Here is an 18772-nt window from a genome sequence, read left to right as displayed (position 1 = left end):
TGACCCCCATGACCGCCATGACCGCCATGACCCCCATGACCGCCATGACCCCCTTGACCGCCATGACCGCCATGACCGCCATGACCATCATGACCGCCATGACCCCCATGACCGCCATGACCGTCATGACCGCCATGACCGCCATGACCCCAATGACCCCCATGACCGCCATGACCGCCATGACCATCATGACCGCCATGACCCCCATGACCGCCATGACCCCCATGACCGCCATGACCCCCATGACCGCCATGACCGCCATGACCCCAATGACGCCCATGACCGCCATGACCCCCATGACCGCCATGACCCCCATGACCGCCATGACCGCCATGACCCCCATGACCGCCATGACCGCCATGACCATCATGACCGCCATGACCGCCATGACCGCCATGACCCCAATGACCCCCATGACCGCCATGACCGCCATGACCATCATGACCGCCATGACCCCCATGACCGCCATGACCCCCATGACCGCCATGACCCCCATGACCCCCATGACCGCCATGACCGCCATGACCCCCATGACCGCCCTGACCGCCATGACCGCCATGACCCCCATGACCGCCATGACCGCCATGACCCCCATGACCGCCATGACCCCCATGACCCCCATTACCGCCATGACCGCCATGACCCCCATGACCGCCATGACCCCCATTACCGCCATGACCGCCATGACCCCCATGACCGCCATGACCCCCATGACCGCCATGACCGCCATGACCCCCATGACCGCCATGACCGCCATGACCCCCATGACCGCCATGACCGCCATCACCCCCATGACCGCCATGACCCCAATGACCGCCATGACCCCCATGACCGCCATGACCGTCATGACCGCCATGACCCCCATGACCCCCATGACCGCCATGACCGCCATGACCCCCATGACCGCCATGACCGCCATGACCCCCATGACCGCCATGACCGCCATGACCGCCATGACCGCCATGACCGCCATGACCCCCATGACCGCCATGACCGCCATGACCCCCATGACCGCCATGACCCCCATGACCGCCATGACCCCCATGACCGCCATGACCGCCATGACCCCCATGACCGCCATGACCCCCATGACCGCCATGACCATCATGACCGCCCATCTGCACGCTGACCAAATACTGATCCAAAATGCATCTCCCGATCTCCACAGAGGGTTTTTTTACCGCAGCTTCAGGATTCTCTCTCACAATTTGAAATTCTCAAAACGAACGGCCAGTAAATGTGTGATCAAATGTTTAAGGTCGGGTTACCTGAAACACAGGTAGGGTTATGTATACATTCTTTTTACTTTATGGTCTTTATGCCGTTAGTAACCATTAGTAACTCAGTCTAGACGTGTGTGAAGAACAGTGTCAGACTCATGACAGTAGCTCCTGAAAATACAACAATGCAATATAAATGAAAGAATACTTCAAGTATGTGTAATTTATTGAAGCTATTTTGAGTTCAGGACCAGTATGTTTTATACAAGTTCAGTTTAGACTCTTAACAATGAAAATAGTTCATTGCAAACCTAAGTGAGACGGGTGCTTGTAACTCTTCCTCATTGGCCCCTGCTCTGTCCTTTAGGCAGTGAGAGCAGAAACATGGAGCTGGGGCACTTTGACCAGCGGGACAAAGCCCTGAGGGGCCCGCGGCGTGGCTCCAGAGGGAGCGGTCTCCCCAGCCCACCACACAGCGCTCATTGCAGCCTGTACCGAACTCGCTCAGCTCAGAGAAGAAGGCCAAGAAGATCTGTTTCTACCGTAACGGTGACCGATACTTTAAAGGCATCGTGTACACCATCTCCCAGGAGAGGTTCCGCTCTCTGGAGGCGCTGCTGGAGGACCTCACCAGGTGTTTGTCCAACGTCACCCTGTCCCAGGGAGTGCGGACCATCTACTCCATCGACGGCACCACCAGAATCACCAGCATGGACCAGCTCGCAGAGGGTGAGTCCAGCACTCCATGAACACTGGGGCTGACCTTCTGACCACCTGGTCACAGGACTAGATCTCAGTTGAGGGAGGAACATACTGTTGTTGAGGAATGATATTCCATTCTCTGAAAGGGAAAGCACATGTTTCTCTACCTTTAAGAAATGTATAAATCTGTGGCATAAAACAATCTCAAGATTTATATGACAATGGAACAAACCTCCAAAACTTTACATTTATCAAAAAGAAAAAGGAGGCGGGGTTTGCCCTGTCTGAGAGTCATGTGGTGCCGGGGGTTCCTGTACAGGTCTTATACTGAGAGTCATGTGGTGCCTGAGGTTCCTGTACAGGTCTTATACTGAGAGTCATGTGGTGCCGGAGGTTCCTGTACAGGTCTTATACTGAGAGTCATGTGGTGCCGGAGGTTCCTGTACAGAGTCATGAGGAGGAAGTGAAGAATCCCTGGGTCAAATCTGTTCTTACAACATGGAAGGAGCTGATCAGAACAAACTAAACACACATGTCACAAACTTAAACTGGTAAAACCTTATGACCAAAGGTTTTGTACAAATAGAACTGAGCTGAGACTCAAGGTCTGGAGGACAAAAGGTCAAAGGTTTTTCACCAGATGTAAAAGAGAATCACATGAAAAGCTTTGATACGTTGAAAGAGAAACAGAACGTTTATAGGTTTTTATAACCAAGAAAATAACCAACAACACTTGGACTGATTTTTTTTTTAAATCAAGGCTTATAAATCAGAACTTTCAAGGGGGCGAATATCTAAATGATATCAATACATTGGTAATCTGGATAACTACTTTACTAAATATATTAAAAACAAATGGGAAAGAGAAGGTCATCTTGTTTTGACGGATGAAGAGTGGGAATGTGTGACACATACCTTTGGAATGTACTTTTGGCAGCGGTAAAAAAGGTCATCACAAAGAAATAGATGACACAAACATCACCAACAATCAAGGGCTGACACTGTAAGAGACATCAGACAAATGGAAAAATGATGTTCAGACTCAATTTGTAAATGGAAAAATTGTATTATATTATTAAAGTTTGAACTAAATAGGACTTTACTTGGAATTTGTATGTCTCAATTTTTTAGTTTATTTATGTTTTATACATATATATATATTCAAAATATATATTATAATATATATATATATATATATATATATATATACATATATATATTTATTTATTTATTATAATATAACGGGATAACTCTCTCTAAAGACAATAACGACTAACGTGAGGTTCCATTAAAAACAGGATCACTGCCTCTGATGCTGCATTAACACATGAGGGCAATAACATTGGACTTGTTTTTTGCCAACACCAAGGAGGCTTATTCTTCTTCCCCCCTCCCTCCCCTGGGCAGCTCGGACCACAACCTTGTACATCTGAGGCCTGTGTATGAACCCATCGTGCGCAGGCAGCCTGTGGTGTCCCGTGAGGTGAGGATGTGGTCTGCTGAGAGCGAGGAGGCTCTGAGGGACTGCTTCAGCACCACTGTCTGGACTCTATGGCCCACATGGGGAGGACATCAACACCATCACAGAGTGCATCACGGACTACATCAACTTCTGTTTTGAGAACATTGTTCCCTCCCGGACGGTGCGGTGTTTTCCAAACAACAAGCCATGGATTAACCGTGAACTGAAGGCTCTGCTGAAGGAGAAGAAGAGAGCCTTCAGGTCAGGGAACAAGGAGGAGCTGAGGACTGTGCAGAAGGAGCTGAGGAGGAAGATCAGGCAGGCAGAAGCTACAAGAGGAGGATGGAGGAGCAGCTGCAGCAGAAGAACATTCAGGGAGTGTGGAGGAGCCTGAAAACCATCTCGGGCTTCAAAATCCCCCCTGCCAGACAGAGGGGGATCTACAGTGGGTGAATGATTTAAATGCTCACTTCTTGAGATTTGATCGGTCACCCGCCCCTCCCCCTGCACAGCTGCATGCTCCCTCTTCCACAGCTGGACAATGCCCTGCATCTGTTCCTCTTCGCTTATCTGCCCCGGACCATCAGCTCCCCACTTCGCCTGGACTCACCCATCACCCCAGCACACGGTCCCCCTGCCAACCACTGACTGTCACAGCAGCACAGGTGAGGAGTGAGCTGAAGAGGATTAAAGTGAGGAAGGCAGCAGGACCTGACGGCATCAGCCCCAGGCTCCTTAAGTCCTGCATATGAACTGTGTGGAGTTATGGAGCATGTCTTCAACATGAGCCTGAAGCTGAGGGTGGTACCACAGGTCTGGAAGACCTCCTGTCTGGTACCTGTGCCTAAGACACCGCGCGCCAAAGACTTCAACAGCTTCAGGCCAGTGGCTCTCACGTCCAACCTGATGAAGACACTGGAGCTGGTCCTGGACCACCTCCGCTCCACCGTGAGCTCAGCCATGGACCCGCTGCAGTTTGCATATCGGTCTGGCATCGGAGTGGAGGACGCCGTCATCTCCCTGCTGCACCGCTCTCTCTCTCACCTGGAAAAGCCTGGCAGCTCTGTAAGGATTCTGTTCTTTCATCTCTCCAGCGCCTTCAACACCATCAGCTCCTGAGGGACAAGCTGGAGACGGCTGGTGTGGAATATGACGTGGCAGAGTGGATCCTGGACTACCTCACAGACCGACCCCAGTTTGTGAGAGCCCGGGACTGTGTGTCTGACACTCAGACCTGCAGTGTGGGACCTGCAGTGTGGGGGCGCCCCAGGGCACTGTCCTCGCGCCCTTTCTCTTCACCCTTTACACTGCAGACCTCAGACACGGACAGCTGTGTCCTGCAGAAGTTCTCTGACCACTCTGCCATCATCGGACTCATCACGGACGACGATGACGCGGAGTACAGAGGACTGGAGCAGGACTTTGTGGACTGGTGTCAGCGGAACCACCTCCTCATCAACGCGGGGAAGACCAAGGAGATGGTGGTGGATTTCCGCAGACGCCACCCCACTGCCCCCTCACCAGTGAACATCCAGGGACGGGACATTGAGAGAGTGACTCATACAAGTACCTGGTGTTCATCTGAACCACAAACTGGACTCATAACACAGACTGTACAGGAAGAGCTAGAGTCGGCTCTACCTCCTGAGGAGACTCAGGTCTTTTGGAGTGACAGGGCCACTCCTGACAAGGCCACTCCTGACAGGGCCACTCCTGAAGACCTTCTCTGACTCTGTGGTGCATCAGCTCCTGTAGGTGTGGTCTGCTGGAGCAGCAGCATCACAGAGAGGGAGAGGAAGAGGCTGGACGGAGTCATCAAGAAGTCCAGCTCCGTCCTGGGCTGTGCTCTGGACTCGGTGCAGGAGGTGGGGGACAGGAGGGTCCTGGCTAGATTCACATCTATGCTGGACCATGAGTGTCGCCCCCTGCAGGACACTCTGTCCCCTGCAGGACACTCTGTCCCCTGCAGGACACTCTGTCCGCTCTGGAGAGCAGCTTCAGTGAGAGACTGATCCACCCTCGATGTGCGAAGGAAAGGTTCCGCAGGTCTTTCCTTCTGCTGCTGTCAGACTTTATAACAAACACTGTTAGTCCTGAACACTCGCAATACTGACCTAACCATGTGCAATTCCGTCATATGTGCAATTACTGTCGTGATTCATGTGCAATTACTGTGAAATTCATGTGCAATCCATGTGCTGTCGTGACACATATTCATGTGCAATTTTCGTGACACATGCAATGGTATTTATGTATTTACTTATTTGTCTATGCAAGTTTTTGTTTATGGGCGATCTTCTACTGAAAGTGTTTTTCAGACTTCCTATAAGTGTTCTGTTCTTCTGGATCTACCTCTGTATCTACCTGCGTTGTAACAATGAAATTTCCCCATGTGGGACAATAAAGGAATATCTTATCTTATCTTAAAGGTACTAATGTCCCTGTGACCTCACTGTGACCTCACTGTGACCTCACTGTGACCTCACTGTGACCTAACTGTGACCTCACGGTGACCTCACGCTGACCTCACTGTGACCTCACTGGCAGTCCTCTAGTCCAGTGGTTCTCAACCTGGGGGTCAGGACCCGTGGGGCTTATTCCTGTTTGTTGGCTTAAGTCATTTATAGGCTGATGCCCTGAAAATCAAAGCGATCCATAGAAATAAGGCTTCTTTATCACTTCTTTATACACTTTGTGTATTCAGGGCCACAACAGTTGTTATTCTGGGGTCACGATGTAAAAAGGGTGTGACCCACAGCTTTAGACACTAACACTTACGATGGTGTGTTGCTGGTCGCAGGACAGAGCTATGTGTGCGCCTCCGTAGAGCCCTATAAGAAGCTGGACTACACCAAGAACGTGAACCCAAACTGGGCAGTGGGCTCTGTGCGGACCACCTCCCCTCACCACCCACCGCTGGGCCCCAAGGACCCGAGGGAGAGCCGGGACTTCATCAAACCCAAGCTGGCGACGATCGTGCGGAGCTGGGTGAAGCCTCGTAAGGCCCTGCGGATCCTGCTGAACAAGAAGACCACCCACTCCTTTGAGCAGGTCATGAGCGACATCACGGACGCCATAAAGCTGGACTCAGGAGCGGTCAAGAGGCTCTACACGCTGGACGGGAAAATGGTGAGGAAGTGAAACCACTCTGAGCGGTCGATCCACACGTGTCAATGAATGGTCTATTTTCGATCATTTTTTCGATCAAGTATAAATATAAGTATAAGTCACACCACGTCCAAAACTATGAAAAAAGGTGCGACTTATAGTCTGGAAAATACGGTATAAGGCGCATTAAGCCAAACAAAATGTGTACCACACAAAATGGCTTGGAGGTCAGTCAGCACAACCAGAATAATCCATTCATAATTATAAGATGCACCGTCGTTTTTTGAGAAGATTAAAGTGCGCCTCATAGAGCAGAAAATACGGTAAATAACTTCAAAGTGCCATTTATCCATCCATCCATTTTCTGCCGCTTTATCCGGGGCCGGGTCGCGGGGGCAGCAGTCTGAGCAGGGACTCCCAGACTTCCTTCTCCCCAGACATCTCATTTCAACCGCTTGTATCCGCGATCTTGTTCTTTCGGTCACTACCCAAAGCTCATGACCATAGGTGAGGTCAGAACGTAGACCGACCGGTAAATAGAGAGCTTTGCCTTTCGGCTCAGCTCCTTCTTTACCACAACGGTCCGATGCAGCGACTACATCACTGCAGCCGCTGCACCGATCCGCCTGTCGATCTCACGCTCCACCTTCCCTCACTCATGAACAAGACCCCGAGATACTTGAACTCCTCCACTTGGGGCAAGGACTCCCCACCCACCTGGAGAGGGCAAGCCACCTTTTTCCGGTCAAGAACCATGACCTCTGATTTGGAGCTGATTGTCATCCCTGCCGCTTCACACTCGGCTGCAAACCGTCCCAGTGCATGTTGCAGGTCCGGGTTTGATGGAGCCATCAGGACAACATCGTCTGCAAACAGCAGAGATGAGATCCTGTGGTCCCCAAACCGGACACCCTCCGACCCCTGACCACACCCTCCGACCCCTGACTGCGCCTAGAAATTCTGTCCATAAAAACAATGAACAGAACCGGTGACAAAGGGCAGCCCTGGCGGAGTCCAACATGCACTGGGAACAGGTCTGACTTACTGCCGGCAATGCGAACACAGCTCCTGCTCCGGTCATACAGGGACCGGACAGCCCTGAGCAAAGGGCCCCGGACCCCGTACACCCGGAGCACCCCCCAAAGGACACCCCGAGGGACATGGTCGAAAGCCTTCTCCAGATCCACAAAGCAAATGTGGACTGGTTGGGCAAAATCCCATGAACCCTCGAGCACCCGATGGAGGGTATAGAGCTGGTCCAGTGTTCCACGACCGGGACGAAAACCACTCTGCTCCTCCTGAATCCAAGGTTCGACTATCGGTCGGATTCTCCTCTCCAGGACCTGGAATAGACTTTACCCGGGAGGCTGAGGAGTGTGATCCCTCTGTAGTTGGAACACACCCTCCGGTCCCCCTTCTTGAACAGAGGGACCACCACCCCGGTCTGCCAGTCCAGAGGCACGGTCCCCGACCGCCACGTGATGTTGCGGAGACGTGTCAACCAAGACAGTCCTACAACATCCAGATACTTTAGGTACTCAGGGCGGAACTCATCCACCCCCGGAGCCCTGCCACCGAGGAGTTTGCGAACTACCTCAGTGACTTCAGCTTGGGTGATGGATGAGCCAGCCTCTGAGTCCCCGGTCTTTACTTCCTCTTCAGAAGACTTGACTGAGGGATTAAGGAGATCCTCAAAGTATTCCTTCCACCGTCCTGCGACAGCACGAGCCGCGGCTCACTTGGCCTGCCGATTCCTGTCAATGACCTCCGGAGACCTACAAGCCAGAGTGGCCTGATAGGCCTCCTTCTTCAGTCTGACGGCATCCCTTACTTCCGGTGTCCACCACCGGGTTCGGGGGTTGCCGCCACGACAGGCACCGGAGACCTTGCGACCACAGCTCCGAGCAGCCGCATCAACAATGGAGGTGGAGAACATGGTCCACTCGGACTCAATGTCCCCAACCTCCCCCGGGACATGGGAGAAGCTCTCCCGGAGGTGCGAGTTGAAAACCCTACTGACAGAGGGCTCCACTAGACGTTCCCAACAGACCCTCACAATGCGCTTGGGTCTGCCAAGTCTGTCCGGCTTCCTCCTCCGCCAGCGGATCCAACTCACCACCAGGTGGTGATCGGTTGACAACTCTGCCCCTCTCTTCACCCGAGTGTCCAAGACACTCGGAGGTCAGAGGTCAGAGGTCAGATGACACGACAACAAAGTCGATCATTGACCTCCGGCTTAGGGTGTCCTGGTGCCATGTGCACTGATGAACACCCTTGTGCTTGAACATGGTGTTCGTTATGGACAATCCGTGGCTAGCACAGAAGTCCAATAACTGAACACCGCTCGGGTTCAGATCGGGGAAGCCGTTCTTCCCGATCACCCCTCTCCAGGTGTCACTGTCATTGCCCACGTGGGCGTTGAAGTCCCCCAGTAGAGCAACGGAGTCCCCGGTCGGTGCACTGTCCAGTACCCCTCCCAAGGACTCCAAGAAGGCCGGGTACTCTGCACTGCTGTTCGATCCGTAGGCCGCCACAACAGTGAGAGACCTGTCCCCCACCCGAAGGCGCAGGGACGCGACCCTCTCGTTCACTGGGGTAAACTCCAACACGTGGCGGCTGAGCTGAGGGGCTATAAGCCCACACCAGCCCGCCGCCTCTCCCCGCGGGCAACACCAGAGAAGTGGAGCGTCCAGCCCCTCTCGAGGAGATGGTTCCAGAGCCCAAACTGTGCTGGAGGTGAGGCCGACTATATCTAGTCGGTATCGCTCAACCTCCCGCACAAGCTCAGGCTCCTCCCCCCAGCGAAGGGACATTCCATGTCCCCAGAGTTAGTCTCTGTGTGTGGAGATCTGGTCGCCGAGGCCCCTGCTGTCGACTGCCGCCCAGATCTCTCTGCACCGGCCCCTTATGGATCCTCCTGCGGGTGGTGGGCCCACGGGAGGGCGGCCCCACGTCGCTCCTTCGGGCTGTGCCGGCTCATTATTAACATTTTAACATTTGATCAGTAAATGACACCGTTACAAAAACATTAGATGATTTCCTAAAATTACAAAATGATTTTCCACAGATGTGACTTCTTCATCTTTGCCGTGACAAATACAGTGTAAGTGTCTGATGTGTGGCTGGTTCCTTCACGTGAAACGCTCTTTATGAAGTGCTTTTTCAAGTTTGGATTGAAATGTTTCATGATGATGAAACGCAGTGATGCCTCTGTCCAGCTCGTGTCTCTGCAGGACTTCTCTGAAGACGACCACGTCTTTTTTGCTTGTGGAGCTGAGAAGTTCAGACACCAAGACGACTTGAACCTGGATGAAAGTGGTCTGTATCTTTATTATTCTATATGTTTACATCTGTATCTTTATTATTCTATATGTTTACATCTGTATCTTTATTATTCTATATGTTTACATCTGTATCTTTATTATTCTATATGTTTACATCTTACTCTTTATTATTCTATATGTTTACATCTGTATCTTTATTATTCTATATGTTTACATCTTACTCTTTATTATTCTATATGTTTACATCTGTATCTTTATTATTCCATATGTTTATGTCTTATTCTTTATTATTCTATATGTTTACATCTGTATCTTTATTATTCTATATGTTTACATCTGTATCTTTATTATTCTATATGTTTACATATTATTCTTTATTATTCTATATGTTACATCTTATTCTTTATTATTCTATATGTTTAAATCTTATTCTTTATTATTCTATATGTTTACATATTATTCTTTATTATTCCATATGTTTAAATCTTATTCTTTATTATTCTATATGTTTAAATCTTATTCTTTATTATTCTATATGTTTAAATATTATTCTTTATTATTCTATATTTTAAATCTTATTCTTTATTACTCTATATGTTTACATCTTATTCTTTATTATTCTATATGTTTAAATCTTATTCTTTATCATTCTATATGTTTACATCTTATTCTTTATTATTCTATATGTTTACATCTTATTCTTTATTATTCTATATGTTTACATCTTATTATTTATTATTCTATATGTTTAAATCTTATTATTTATTATTCTATATGTTTAAATCTGTATCTTTATTATTTTATATGTTTAAATCTTATTCTTTATTATTCTATATGTTTAAATCGTATTCTTTATTATTCTATATGTTTAAATATTATTCTTTATTATTCTATATGTTTAAATCTGTATCTTTATTATTCTATATGTTTAAATCTTATTCTTTATTATTCTATATGTTTAAATCTGTATCTTTATTATTCTATATGTTTAATTCTTATTCTTTATTATTCTATATGTTTAAATCTTATTATTTATTATTCTATATGTTTACATCTTATTCTTTATTATTCTATATGTTTACATCTTATTCTTTATTATTCTATATGTTACACCTTATTCTATATTATTCTATATGTTTAAATCTTATTCTTTATCATTCTATATGTTTAAATCTTATTCTTTATTAGTCTATATGTTTACATCTTATTCTTTATTATTCTATATGTTTAAATATTATTCTTTATTATTCTATATGTTTAAATCTGTATCTTTATTATTCTATATGTTTAAATCTTATTCTCTGAGACGTGGACTCCAGTCACTATTCTGATCAGAAGCGGGACATGACTTGACCCTGTGACTTGACCCGGGACATGACTTGACCCTGTGACTTGACCCTGTGACTTGACCCGGGACATGACTTGACCCTGTGACTTGACCCGGGACATGACTTGACCCTGTGACTTGACCCGGGACATGACTTGACCCTGTGACTTGACCCGGGACATGACTTGACCCTGTGACTTGACCCGGGACATGACTTGACCCTGTGACTTGACCCTGTGAGTGGCCCCTGGGACATTGAAGTCTGGGTCAAATGCTGAGGACAACAGAGTGAACTTTCACCTTTACCCTCAATTTCCTATGGACATTTCTGTCCATTTTTCAGACTTTGTCCACTGTCCAGTTCAGTCCATGATGGTCTCTGTGTCATGTGACCACGCCTAGTTCTGGTCAAACGTTGTAGTTTTTCTATTGCATTGAACTCTGAGATTTGAGCCTAAGAACAAAAATGTTCACTTACAAGAACATCTAAAATCATCATAGATTCATCTTTTGTCTTACTTTTTTGGCTCTATCCAACGTTCTGTCCCTAATAATGTCCCTTTTTTAATGAATGAACAACTTTAACCCTTTAAATGCCTCTACAATAGTGATATCTTTCAGAAAACTGGAGCCACAGTATAATGGGGTTTGGTTTTCTGTGAGGGTGAGATCACAAGAATCATCACATCCTTAAGGACATAAATGTCCACTTCCAGAAACACATCTAAATATGTACCCCATTCTACAAATGTGTACCCCATTCTACAAATAACACATTTTGTGAAATTCAAGTACCGTACTTTTCGGACTTTAAGCGGCTACTTTCATTATGACGGTGCGTCTAATTTATTGATTTTACTGGCCACCGGGTGGCACTCTAGCACAAGCACAAGCGTTTGACAGTGTAGAAGAAGACGTCCGTGGACAGTGATGACTGTCCAGGGGACACATCGTGTTTTCTATATTTAAAGCTTCAAAATACTGTGTGTTTTATTGCAATCAGACTCATATTCAGGGTGAAATGAGTCTAATGAGGAAGTGAATCTAGACACAGACACACGTGGAGCACAGACATGTGATAAACAGGTCTGCAGTTTAGAACCTGCTGCAGTGAGATGAGACTTTCTTGGCCGGACCAGACTCACGGGTCAAAAGACATGTTCATCACCACATGGACCATATTTATGTGTAAATATCTCATGTTACAACCTGTGGTTTATTGTCAGGAGCGGCCCCAAATATGGTTCTATTTTAAGTTCTATTTTGAATTTCTCCTTTTATTCAGGAGCTGTACAGCCTGAAAAGTACAGTATATAAAACATTTAGAACACAATGAAAGAGAACAGCAGACAAAGTCTGTAAACGGCCAATGAGAGAAAGAAGGACATTCATTTAGCCCATGTTTTCCATGTATCAACTCTCTGAAGTCCAGTCCCTGGTCGGCAGGGACATTTGTGTCAGGGCTTTTTCGCTGTTTTTGGTTTATTTTAAGATTTATTTTATTTGTTTGGTATTTTTGATTATGTCAAATTAAGTTACTAATTTTGTTTTTATAATTTGCATTATTTATTTTCATTTTGTATTTTTGCTTTGGTAATATTTCTTATTTTTTCATTATTTGTTTAGTCTCTTAATCTTAATCCATAGTTTGTCTTTGCACTGAGGTGCTTTTTGTTTGGAACGACGTGGAATAAAACCACATGGTCCAAAGTGATGATGTGAGTTATGTTTAGTCTTATTCTCGATGACATGTTCGATCTGGTTTCCACTTCCTCGTCACCAAATTCAGGTCAAATTTATGTGGATCCAGCTCATAAGCAGATACTTGGAAATGAGATCATTTTTGAAGTAAATCACAGGTGAAATCTATGATCAAAACTCAAATTGTAACAGAGTGGGATGAAGGGCAGAAGGGGAGACTCCTGTGCCAGGTGCAAACGAAGGGAAGGTGAAACCCCTGGGGATGAGGTGAAGAGCAGGATTGTGTTGTGGAGACAGTGGAACATGTCAGCGCTGCAGGACGTGTGATGAAGAGGGAGATTTCTAAGCAGGATTTTGTCAGGAGCAAACAGGAAGTGTTTATTTGAAGTAATATATTGAAAAGTACAGAAGGGAATGTAAGGCCTTATTACAATTCTTAAGGGAGACAAAACTGTTAAAGAGGATTTGAAGAAGATGAGAATATAGAAACTGTAGATGCTATGGCCCACACTCCAGCACAGCAGGGGGCGCAAACGCACCTAAACGCTGGTTGCCACCCGCCAAAAAAACACTCTACCTGTTAGCCACGCCTCCCTATCAGACCCACTCCCTACACCTGTCTCTGCTCCGCTCTACCTGTTAGCCACGCCTCCCTATCAGACCCACTCCCTACACCTGTCTCTGCTCCGCTCTACCTGTTAGCCACTCCCCCTCATCAGGCCATCTCTCCACACCTGTGACAGCTCTTGCCTGCTCCTGTCTCTGCTTCAGTGCCAGATTGTTCTTCTGCCATCCATCCATCCATTTTCTGCCGCTTTATCCGGGGCCGGGTCGCGGGGGCAGCAGTCTGAGCAGGGACTCCCAGACTTCCTCCTCCCCAGACACTTCCTCCAACTCCTCCGGGGGGATCCCGAGGCGTTCCCAGGCCAGCCCAGAGACATAGTCTCTCCAGCGTGTCCTGGGTCTTCCCCGGGGCCTCTTCCCGGTGGGACATGCCTGAAACACCTCCCGAGGGAGGCGCCCAGGAGGCATCCGGGACAGATGCCCGAGCCACCTCAGCTGGCTCCTCTCAACGTGGAGGAGCAGCGGCGCTACTCCGAGCTCCCCGAGTGTGGCCGAGCTCCTCACCTTATCTCTAAGGGAGCGCCCAGCCACACGGCGGAGGCAACTCATTTCGACCGCTTGTATCCGCGATCTCGTTCTTTTGGTCATTACCCAAAGCTCATGACCATAGGTGAGGTCAGAACGTAGAGTGACCGGTAAATAGAGAGCTTTGCCTTTGGACTCAGCTTATTCTTCACCACAACAGTCGATGCAGCGACTGCATCACTGCAGCCGCTGCACCGATCCAACTGTCGATCTCACGCTCCATCCTTCACTCACTCGTGAACAAGACCTCGAGATACTTGAACTCCTCCACTTGGGGCAAGGACTCCCCACCCACCTGGAGAGGGCAAGCCACCTTTTTCCGGTCAAGAACCATGACCTCTGATTTGGAGCTGATTGTCATCCCTGCCGCTTCACACTCGGCTGCAAACCGTCCCAGTGCAGCTGCAGGTCCGGGTTTGATGCAGCCATCAGGACAACATTGTCTGCAAACAGCAGAGATGAGATCCTGTGGTCCCCAAACCGGACACCCTCCGACCCCTGACCACACCCTCCGACCCCTGACTGCGCCTAGAAATTCTGTCCATAAAAATTATGAACAGAACCGGTGACAAAGGGCAGCCCTGGCGGAGTCCAACATGCACTGGGAACAGGTCTGACTTACTGCCGGCAATGCGAACACAGCTCCTGCTCCGGTCATACAGGGACCGGACAGCCCTGAGCAAAGGGCCCCGGACCCCGTACTCCCGGAGCACCCCCCAAAGGACACCCCGAGGGACACGGTCGAAAGCCTTCTCCAGATCCACAAAGCACAGTGGACTGATTGGGCAAACTCCCATGAAGCCTCGAGCACCCGATGGAGGGTATAGAGCTGGTCCAGTGTTCCACGACCGGGACGAAAACCACTCTGCTCCTCCTGAATCTGAGGTTCGACTATCGGTCGGATTCTCCTCTCCAGGACCTGGAATAGACCTTACCCGGGAGGCTGAGGAGTAGTTGGAACACACCCTCCGGTCCCCCTTCTTGAACAGAGGGACCACCACCCCGGTCTGCCAGTCCAGAGGCACGGTCCCCGAACGCCACGCGATGTTGCAAAGACGTGTCAACCAAGACAGTCCTACAACATCCAGATACTTTAGGTACTCAGGGCGGATCTCATCCACCCCCGGAGCCCTGCCACCGAGGAGTTTGCGAACAACCTCAGTGACTTCAGCTTGGGTGATGGATGAGCCAGCCTCCGAGTCCCCGGTCTCTACTTCCTCTTCGGAAGACGTGACTGAGGGATTAAGGAGATCCTCAAAGTATTCCTTCCACTGTCCGACCACATCCCCAGTCGAGGTCAGCAGGCCTCCACCCGCACCGTAAACGGTGTTGGTGAAGCACTGCTTCCCCCTCCTGAGGCGCCGGACGGTTTGCCAGAATTTCTTTGGTGCCGACCGATAGTCCTCTTTCATGGCCTCCCCGAACTCCTCCCAGGCCCGGGTTTTTGCCTCTGCGACAGCACGAGCCGCGGCTCACTTGGCCTGCCGATACCTGTCGACAAAGACAATTTAAGTCAAGACAAAATAATCTGTTTTGGATGTCTGAAAACTCACGAGTGTCTCAACCACATCTCCAACCTTCTTTTACCATTGGTAGAGTTCTAAATTGGAAACAAGATTTTTTACTAATCTAATTTCAAATCTTAAAGGGGCCATGTCATTTATGGCTTTGTAAGTCGGGAAGAGGAGTTTAAATGTGATTCTAAACTGGACAGGAGCCAGTGAAGAGACTCCAGCACCGGCGTAATGTGCTCTCTTCTTTTAGTTCCGTTAGTAATCTTGCTTCATTTTGAACCAGTTGACAGCTTTTTATGGAGCTTTTAGGACCTGCTATGAGCAGGAGTTAGTCTAATCTAGTAAGGGATCGTCTCAAAATGGGTTGAAGCTGAAAAGACGTAATTTTTTTCGTCTCTCTCTGGACCCCCTCCCCCCCTCAAAAGACGAAAGACTGGCTTCACATAAAATGTGATTTGGTCTGTTTATCAGTAGAAGTTATGAATTCTCCAAATAATGTCATGCATGTTTGTTTACTCAATCCACATGGTCCACGGCGCGCCGTGCCCAGCGCAGGGAGCAGGGCGGGTGCTCCCTCGCACGGGCCACAACGCACCGTGCGCACGGGCCGGGCACGGGCCGGGCACGGGTCGCGGTGCTCCCCCGTACGCACTCTGCGCCGCACCCGCCGCCTAAAGTTGGCCTAATGCTCGTTGCTGAGAGTTTTTTAGCATTTCAAAACAATGACTGCCACAACGATGTATTGAAGCTTCAAAGCAACAAAAAGACGAAATGTAGGTTCATTTTGAGATGATCCCTAAACTATACATTCTGTCTCTCCAGAGTGCAGAGTGTCCAAGTCTGCTTCGTACGGCCGCCTCCCCTCGGCCCACGGCTGGTCGTCCTCTAAAGGCTGGTCGTCCTCTAAAGGCTGGTCGTCCTCTAAAGGCTGGTCGTCCTCTAAAGGCTGGTCGTCCTCTAAAGGCTGGTCGTCCTCTAAAGGCTGGTCGTCCTCTAAAGGCTGGTCGTCCTCTAAAGGCTGGTCGTCCTCTAAAGGCTGGTCGTCCTCTAAAGGCTGGTCTCGTTGGAGCAAGTCTCCCTTCTCAGCGGGCTCTGGTAACAATAACACACATACAAATAACTACAGCTTTCCTGTTGTCACTGGAACAGTGTTCTCACTGAGGGGTTTTAGCACGGCCGGTAAGGAGCGTTGTGTCAGCGGTGGAGCATTTTGCACCGTCACCACCTCCTCCTCCTGGAGCAGAGCAATTCAATTGATCCAACTCCTACAGGAAGTATTCAGGTATGAAAAGAGTGATCTTAATACGATATTAAGATCTTAATACCATATTAACATGACTGTGCGAGCGCCGTAGGCGCAAGCGAACATTTTTTAAGTACTTTTCGCTCGCGCCTGTGGCGCTCGCACTGTTTGTCCCACCTCCATCCTTCACCCTCAACCCAGCGAGGACACTGCTTTAATGTCTTTCAAATGTGTTGTCTGTTCAAATTTGTGTAAAATGTACTAATTTTAGGCTTTTCAGCCGACCAGCTGGAGTCTATAACCTCAGCATGACAAATGTCACAGCTACTTCTCCCACTGAGGAGGAAATGTACTGTTGTTGCACCCAATGGGACAGCAGGCAGCCCACTGGCCACGCCCAAGTCTGGAAAGTCTCCCAGCCACTCCCCCACAAGCCCCGCCAGCCTCAGACGCCGCCAGGTAACATGCCTCTAAAGCCTTTGAAATAAAAGATGGGGGATGTCAGGAGGAGGCAAGAGTAGAACGTAAGGTTGCAGCAAACGGAGTGTTCTTACAAAGTGCAACATGAAGAGCTGTGGAAGCGGCACTCGCACGGAAGAGGGTTTTTAGATGTATGATTAGGGCAGATGGTGTGAAAGCACAACTTTACTACAAAGGACCACAGGTGTTCTTCTGAAGGATGCACAAGGGGAATGTTATTGCCTGGGATGAATAAAGTTTCCATCTTTGTGTGCCACATCGCCCGTATGTGTGTTCTTTAATATCAAACCACATCCACAGTAACAATATAAAGTGTGGATTAAATATTATTAACTTCCACCCTCCTCTCTCAGGGGTCTCAGCACAGCAGCTCGTCACTGTCCTTGGCCTCTACTAAAGTCTGCAGCTCCATGGATGAGGGTGACGGGCTCAGCAGTGACGGCAGAGGCTGAAGCTGAGGCGTGCTGACCCTCACCTGGTACAACCCTCCTCTGACCCATCACCACTGCAGCAGTAGAATCCTCAGCCTCTCCATCTCCACCACCAGAGGGAGACATTTCCCTTTACTCTTCCATTACATCACTTACCTCTGCTGGTTTGTCACTTCAATAAACTCACTGGACGTCCCTTGTTTGTCTGCATCAGTCTCTGGTGGACTATTTTTACACAGGGTTTTTAATATGACAATAAGTCCTGGCGACGCCGAGACCCAGTGATACCAGGTGAAGGGCGAGGGGGGGCGAGGGGGGTGGGAGATACCAGGTGAAGGCGAGGGGGGTGGGAGATACCAGGTGAAGGCGAGGGGGGCGAGAGATACCAGGTGAAGGCGAGGGGGGCGAGGGGGGCGGGAGATACCAGGTGAAGGCGAGGGGGGCGAGGGGGGCGGGAGATACCAGGTGAAGGCAAGGGGGGCGAGGGGGGCGGGAGATACCAGGTGAAGGCGAGGGGGGCGAGGGGGGCGGGAGATACCAGGTGAAGGCGAGGGGGGCGAGGGGGGCGGGAGATACCAGGTGAAGGCGAGGGGGGCGAGGGGGGTGGGAGATACCAGGTGAAGGCGAGGGGGGCGAGGGGGGCGGGAGATACTAGGTGAAGGCGAGGGGGGCGAGGGGGGTGGGAGATACCAGGTGAAGGCGAGGGGGGATGGGTGGTTTTGTAACAGAGGCCGGGGGGGTTCGAACCAGATGAAAGGCCTAGAACTCACCAAAAAACACAAACTATTACAGAGCTGGAGTGGAGCTGGCACTCAACTGGAGAAGTCCAAAAAGTTTTCAAAGTAATTCGCTTCTGTGGATTCATGGTTTTGGAGCCAGGATCTCGACAGAAAAACAGAGCTCAGTTCATGGCCTTCGTTTGCAGCGTGGCAGATTTTAGGAGCCGTATTTCTACTTCAGAAAAGGTTTAATGCCATTGTCAAAAAGGGCAGACCAACGTCACATGACCTCTCTGGGTGGAGTCTGTATGTCCTCCCTGTTACCGTGGGGACAGGCTCCACCCACAACTCCGAGAGGGAACAAGCGGTAGAAAATGAATGAGTGAATGTCATTGTCAATGAACAGAATTCTCAAACTCAGATCTGAAGGGA

The 18772-nt window shown here is 49.1% G+C and overlaps 1 pseudogene; it reads left to right on the top strand.

The window, feature by feature from the left end:
• Positions 1–1593: 1593 nt before the first annotated feature.
• On the top strand, positions 1594–17775 carry LOC140372959 (serine/threonine-protein kinase DCLK1-like; annotated as a pseudogene).
• The last annotated feature ends 997 nt before the right edge of the window (positions 17776–18772 follow it).

This window comes from Eucyclogobius newberryi, unplaced genomic scaffold (assembly GCF_026437365.1).
Source record: "Eucyclogobius newberryi isolate DKJ021-1_F unplaced genomic scaffold, fEucNew1.0.hap1 SCAF_10, whole genome shotgun sequence".
NCBI classification, from domain to species: Eukaryota; Metazoa; Chordata; class Actinopteri; order Gobiiformes; family Gobiidae; genus Eucyclogobius; species Eucyclogobius newberryi.
The sequence above is the reverse complement of the archived record's forward strand: the minus strand, read 5'-3'. Positions and strand labels throughout refer to the sequence as shown.